The sequence below is a fragment of the Archocentrus centrarchus genome, chromosome 21 (assembly GCF_007364275.1).
Source record: "Archocentrus centrarchus isolate MPI-CPG fArcCen1 chromosome 21, fArcCen1, whole genome shotgun sequence".
In the NCBI taxonomy this organism is placed as follows: Eukaryota; Metazoa; Chordata; class Actinopteri; order Cichliformes; family Cichlidae; genus Archocentrus; species Archocentrus centrarchus.
The window spans coordinates 30132400-30140112 of NC_044366.1; positions in this window are offsets into that span (position 1 = coordinate 30132400).

The window sequence follows — 7713 nt, forward strand, 5'->3', positions numbered from 1 at the left end:
TACGTGGACTTTACCTCTCTGTATCCTTATGTTAATTCCACTAAGCATTACCCTCTAGGGCATCCTAAAATTATATTCAGGGACTTTCAAAACCCTAAAAACTATTTTGGACTTATAAGAGCCATAGTGCAACCCCCACGAGGGCTGCTTTTTCCTGTATTACCTTTCCGAACCAGGTCAGGGAAGTTGATATTCACACTCTGTAAAACTTGTGCTGAGCAAAACAACCAAGATTCAGCCTGTAACCACAGCAATGAGGCCCGGGCTCTGACAGGTGTCTGGACTACTCCTGAATTCAATACTGCTCTTGATAAGGGGTATCAAATAATTAAAATCACAGAAGTTTGGCATTTTGAAAGAAAAAGTAATACATTATTTAGTGATTATGTGAAAACTTTTTTAAAGGATAAACAGGAGGCTTCAGGGTACCCTGATGATGCTGTCGATGAAGACAGTAAACAGAGTTACATTGCAGATTATTTAATCAACCAGGGGATTGCCTTAGACCCGGAAAAAATAAATTTTAATCAAGCTAAAAGACAGGTTGCTAAACTATGTCTAAATAGCCTTTGGGGAAAGTTTGGACAGAGAAACAATCTAACCCAAAACACTCTGGTCAGTGAGCCTGAACAATTTTTCAATTATATGTTTTCACCTAAATATAAAGTAAAATATTTCTCTTTTGTCAGTGATCAATTAGCCCTTGTTCAGTGGGTTCATCCTGATATCTCCATACCAAACCGCACAGACAACATCTTTGTTGCTGTTTTCACCACAGCTTACGGGCGCCTAGAGCTGTACAAGTATTTAGATAAACTACAGGAAAAAGTTCTATATTACGACACAGACAGTTTAATATATATTAATAGAGATGGGGATTGTCCTCTGCCTTTAGGCAAATATCTAGGGGAGTTAACAAGTGAATTAGATCCTGATGATTTTATTATCGATTTTGTCTCTTCAGGTGCTAAAAGTTATGGTTATAAAACCAAAATTTAAAAGTTGTTTTAAAAGCTAAAGGAATAACACAGACACATGATTGTTGTGAAAAAGTGAATTTCGAGAGTATAAAATCTCTTGTTGAAGGGTACATTGATAAATCACAGGTGGATTCTGTAATAGAAGTACCACAGCACAATATAGTCCGTGATAAATCTGAGTTTTCACTCAGAAATTCCAGGTTTATTAAAAAATTCAGGGTTGTTTTTGACAAGCGAAGGTTGCTATCAGACGGACAGACACAACCATTTGGATACTGAGATAAAAGATGTTTAATACTGTGGATTTCGATCATCGGCTTCAAGTGCCTTTTTCATGTCTGGTCTCCGGCCCAAGTGGATCTGGGAAAACTTTTTTTGTAAAATCATTGTTGGATAATGCAATGTGTGTATTGAATAAGCCAATTGAAAATATTGTGTGGATATATACATCTTTTCAGCCTTTGTATGATGAACTGTGCAAGAACAATAAAAATATAAAATTTATTGAAGGCTTGCCTGATTCATTTGACGATGAGAATCTCTTTCCACATGGCCTGAACCATCTAATTGTCCTGGATGATGTCATCTTTCAAGCTTCTAACCATCCCGAAGTCGTACGGCTTTTTACACAATACAGGCACCATAAAAATATGAGTGTTGTTTTGCTTACCCAGAATGTGTTTTGCAAGGTAAACACTCCAGAACAATTAGTTTAAACAGTAATTATTTTGTGTTATTTAAAAACCCCCGTGATAAATTACAGATGAATATATTGGCCCAACAAATTTATCCTGGAAGGAAACAGTTTTTCATGGAAAGCTTTGAAGAGGCAACCAAAACCCCTCACGGATATTTATTAGTTGATTTAACACCGACATGCCCAGATCATCTGAGATTGAGGTCCAGTATACTCCCTCATGAAATACAGTGCGTTTATATACCCAAGAGGAAATAATATGTCGAATCGTGTGAAAAGAAACCTCCCAATGCTGAAAACTTTGGTCAAATGTACACCCTCACAGCGTAAAGTACTATTAGGTACTTGCTCAGATGATGCTATACATGCATTAGGGGAACTGTGTATTAATCTTCTGAAAGGTAATATACCCGTAACTGCATGTCAAATTAAAAAGCTTAAAGTACACAAGAAAAACATCAGACTTCTAGCTACCAAACGTACAGGAATCAAAAAGAAGAGACTGATACTGACTCAAAAAGGAGGTTTCATCCTACCTTTACTTAGTACTCTGTTACCTATCGTTTCAAGCTTAGTTACAGGGGCTATTAGGGGGTGAATTATTTTATTGTGAAGATGCAAAAAATGTACTTAATGACACAAGATCAGCTTAAACATCTGCATGATCAAGGATCTCATTCAGGACCAAAAAATATTCTCCAGAAAGCGCAAGATGATCTGGAACGTGAGATGCAAGAGTTACTGCATAAAATTGAACTGTTACCGGATGAAAAAATTAAAAGGTTTAATTTACTTTTGCACCGTTTTCTCAATTTGCAAAAACAATCAAATACTGAAACCAAGAAAATAACTCTGACCCTGCCTGAAGAGCCCAAGAGAGAAGACATGTCTGTGACAAGTCCTCAGACTGAGGACAACACTGTGCTTACAGACGTATTAAGCAATATAAATCCAAGATTTAAGAGAAACACTGAATATATTATGCGTAAACTTGCGGACTCTAAAAGCAAGAGTGGCTGGAATACTCATGGGGAATTAATACATAACAACATACCAGTTCGTGGAAGTCACATGCTTGATTTAATGAAATTTATATCAAACCCAAGGTCCGTTAAGCATTCTCAGAGACCTCTAGGATGGCAGGAGCTTTTGAATGTATTAACAGAATTAAAAATACCTTTAACCACAGTGGGTAACACCCAAGTTAGGATGGAGATTTCAGATATGAGACAATCTGATTCTACAACCACTCCTGATCTCAGGACATCACAAATGTCATCTGAAGACCCTCCAAATAAAAGAAAGAGGATTAGGAAGAGGATATTCCAGATGTCACCAAACTGGGTGACTTTCCCATGAGACAGAGATGACTTCACTTTTTTTTTTTGTGTGTGTGTGTGTGTGATCATAGTAATTCAGTAAAGTCTCAATAAAGATTTTTGCTATTTTAAACTTGTGTTTTGGCTCATTTTATGAAAACAAATTCACACACATAAATCTTAAATTTCAGACATGAATACTTTATTAACTTTTTTTTTTTTGTTAATCACAACAATATTTATTAAATGTCTTCAGAGAGCATGATGAATGATTAAAGGATCCTGAACGACATTTTCTTATACAATTATTATATCTTTTAACAAAATTATCAACCATGACATCATTTTTTTCAGAATTTTTATGATATAAAGACAATACATTTTGATATGATAACCCCCTTGATCTGTTGGTTAGATAAAAAACACAATGCTGGCCACATACAGTGGAGTTAACATTCTGAAGCTGCTTCTCGTGAAATGATATTCTTTTTGCACGTGTCTGGAGAAACTGTAAAATGCTTTTAGGGTAAAATGGATAATCGGGTCGAAGTCCAAATGAATCAAAAATGTACCACATCCATCTTCATCCAAGCTTAATCCAAGCCAGTGAGTTCCTGGTAGGTTCCTCGGGTCGGTGTTCACTACAAAATATGCTGGTAACTTAAAAGTCTTATTTAGGGAAACCAGTTCATCAGATGCCCAAACTCCGCAGAATTTATTCCCAATTAGAGTATGAAGGATACTCTCCAGCTGATGATTATTCATTATTCAGTAATAATCAACTAAGACTTGACGTTTAGCATTAATTTCTAATATGCTGTCATAACATGCATAAACAATCAAAGTTGTTGTATGGTTTAAGGGGGTCCTGAAACGCATTTCAAGTCTTAAGCTCCCAGAGCTCACAGCCGAGAGGGCTCCTGTATCCTCGGTGGGACTGAGATTAAAGACAAATAATGTATAGCCATTTGAATAGTCATCTCTCTCTATACTTAAAGAGATGTCTTTTAGATTTCGCCCTGTCTCGGTGTACATGCTGTAATACTCTCTAGCGAACCTCCCGTTAACAAAGTCCGGTTGAAAGGCCTTAGCTGGAATTTGTTTCCCCTCCAAACAAAGAGCTAAGTACTCAAGATCATGATGGTGAAAATTGAATGGAGACAGGTCATATCTTCCTGTGAAAGCTTCGTGATCTACTAAACCCAAAACCACATATTTTGGTAAGGTTCCTAGAAATAAATTCTCCTGGTTACATATCCTTGAGTTTTCAGGAATTGAATAAGTCTTGACGTTTATGCGTGATAGGGGGTACAAGGCATTTGCTTTTAACAAAGCAGATGAATGCCCAATTCTAACAGCTGGTGAGACTGTCACCTTTTTAACAAATAGAGAGGCTCCTGTCACACTCAGCTTGAAATTGGAGTCTCTTGGTGCCATCAGACAGAATGAGTCACTGGCTCTTGTGAGTTTGATTCTTAGGTCAACAGAATTTAATAGCAACCTCTCACAAAAAAATATGTCCGCATGTAAAGGACCTATCACTTCAAATTCTCGGGATCTTTCACAGTACCTGGCCCTCTTTACGAAACCCTTATTAGGTCCATTATCAAGTATAGTGGAATCTATTGATCCAGCGGTATCTTTTACAAACAAGCCCGCACTGAACTGAGTCTTGAGCGTGTGATCAGAGTAATTCAGTAAAGTCTCAATAATTGCCCGGTAAGAATGGGTTGAACTGGCTTGTGAAATTAGCCTATCACCTAGGGTAACATCGCACTGACTGAAAATTGTATTGAGTGGATAGTTGATTGTAGCCACACGTGCATCAGCGGCCAAGTCTGTTCCATCAGCATTGGTTACTTTCAGCCTTAGGTACAGGAGAGTGTCATTGAGGTCTAAATAATTTGAACTATTACCAGGCACAAAAAATTCCAAAGGTCCCCTATCAGACACAGCTGAAATGGGCCTGACTTCCGTGTAAGTCTTCTCATCTATCGAAAGTTGTGTTAAAGGAGATGTGAAAAGATCCAGCTCACTGAGTGTACATTCCCCTGATTTCTCATGTAACAGAGCCATTCTAAAATATATCTTTCACACGTTTAGTTGACTTCTTGTTGGTCCGCTTCCTAGTTACAAATGATTTTGTTTTTTGTGTCTTCTGGCGTTTTGTTTTTTTTTTATAGCCAGGCAGTCGCTCACCAGGGGGGCGTTTTAGGGGCTGCCTAGATAAAAAAGATATCCCTGAACCATCCTGACTTTCTGTGTCCGGTCTGGTAAAATGATTTGCAGCTTTCGTGATCACATCAGACGCTATGCTCTTAACAGCCGTCTTAAGATGAGGCTGGACGACATTGAATCCTCTTCTTAAAAATGGGGTTACAAATCTGAACAATTTAGAAAACATGGACGCAAAACCTTTACCATACATCACAGGTGCTCCGGAAAAACCTGGCAATCCATGACCTGCTTGTGCCTGATAGTATGGTATAAATCTGTTATTATCGGTGATCATTTTGGAGGAAAAAAACACTAAAACTTTTTTGCAGGTCTGAAATGGAGTTTTACAATTGTTTTTCCGTATGTAAAGTTCACAGGCTCGTTCTGATCCGTTTTAATTTCAATTTGGATATTTTCCAAATGTTTTTTAGCCAGAGGTAGGTAATCTGGTTTGTTAAAAACCTGAGTAACAATTTCACCGTATTCTCCTTGTATTTTAACGGTTCTCAGTAAGGGAGCATAGGAATCACCGACCAGCTGAAGACTGACAACGTCGGAATAACAGTATAGATGGTAATTACCAGCATTTAAATCAGGGGGATAAGGAACTATGCTGTCACACTTAAACCAATTCCCAGAGGGCAGGCCTAGCATATAAGCCAGAGGTGCAAAGGTTCGGATTTGAAACAGACTATTGCCAGCTAATTCAATTTTTTTTTCTATTGGATTAAATCTTATCTGTACCAGAGGATCAATTTTACGTAGAGTAAAATCCAATTCAGCACAGAGTTGAGTGAGGTCTGAGTAGAACCCTCCTCTAAAATGTATTTTATGGACTGGAGGTAGTTTTTGAGCTGGTGTTGATTTTTTTCTCCATTCAAAATAAGCCAACTCCGTAGGAAGATTGTGCCATGTTCTCGGATAAGATATTTCCGTTAAAGCAACCTGCCAGTCTTCTTGTAGATCAAGGTGTTTGGCTAAATCGACTCTGAAACTTGAACTGGTGTTATTTTTGAAAACATTCATACTAGAATTTGATGGCAAAGTTACATAGAACCCCTCACTTTGGTGTGCCATCTTTTTTTTTTTTAGCGGAGCCCCCTCTTCGTGCTTTACTTCTTAGGTTCACGTTGATAATGTCTTTTTCCTTAATCCAACTGTTAAATTTACACGGCCAGTTTCTCCATTTAACTAACACGAATCTCTCACGACCCTGTTTACGTTTAGCTAATATCTTCTCCACATGATATAGCTTGTCTTTGCACACTTTAACTTTCTGAAGTTCATGTTCATAAAACGCTCCTAATATTTCCTCATCATCATAATCTTTAATTTTATAGATTGGTGGTGTAGACGGGATACATTTGCTCACAGAAAAGATCTCACTGGTCCAGCCTTGCTCATATTTTTTATCAAACACCCCTCTCAACTTAGATAACCTTACCAAGTCACCCTCTTTAAGCTTCATCTTTACTTTCTTGGTATATGGAAAAGTTCCGTATAAATTTTGAAATACCTGGGGTGTATTTGCAAAATTTACTTGATTAGGTGTCATTTTAATGGATCTGTGATAAGTATTATTATAGCTGTTCAGTAAATCAGGCAATATCTCAATATACCTGAATGTATTTTGAGCTGTAAAATATCTAAACATTCGGGATTTAAGTGTTCTATTGAAACGTTCAACTACAGATGCCTTCAGATTACTAGCTGAAGAAAAATGATTAATAGAATTCTTCTTCATTAATTTCTGGAAACTTTTATTGAAAAACTCACTTCCTTTATCAGTTTGTAACTTTTCAGGCACTCCACTTTGTCTCAAAACTGCAGCAAAGGCACGCGTGACGTCAGCAGCTGACTTAGACCTCAAGGCGGTTGCAAACGCCCTCTTTGAAAAAACATCGATCACAGTAAGCATGTACTTGTACTTATTATTAAACTTTGATAAGGCCTGCATGTCACAGAGATCAGCTTGGAACTGATTCATAGGGCGGGGGACAAAAACCCTATTTCGGAGAAAGTTAATTCGTACTGGTTTATGGAGCGTATATGCATCCTGCCCTGATAAGAACTCTTTCACCTTGTTAAGTGTGGTTGTTGATTTCGTTTGTGCAGCTCTATAAAGTTTCTCAACCCCTCCTAAGCTCCCAGGATGAGCTGGGTCATAATATATCTTTTTCAGTGTATCAGTCTCAGCCATCTGTGATCCTTAATGTGTTTTACATATATGAAAACATTTTAAATGTGATAGTGTAATTTATTTAATGAAACAAACACACAAAATAGTTAAAAGATTCCATAACTTTTATTTTCAAGCAAACTTCAAACCATAAAACATTTTTTCAAACAAAAATAAAACTTTATTCAAACCATAAAACATTTTTCTTAAATTTTTCTAAACTTCACACAATAAAACATTTTTCTAAACTTCACACAATAAAACATTTTTTCAAACAAAAAATAAAACCTTATTCAAACCATAAAACATTTTTCTAAACTT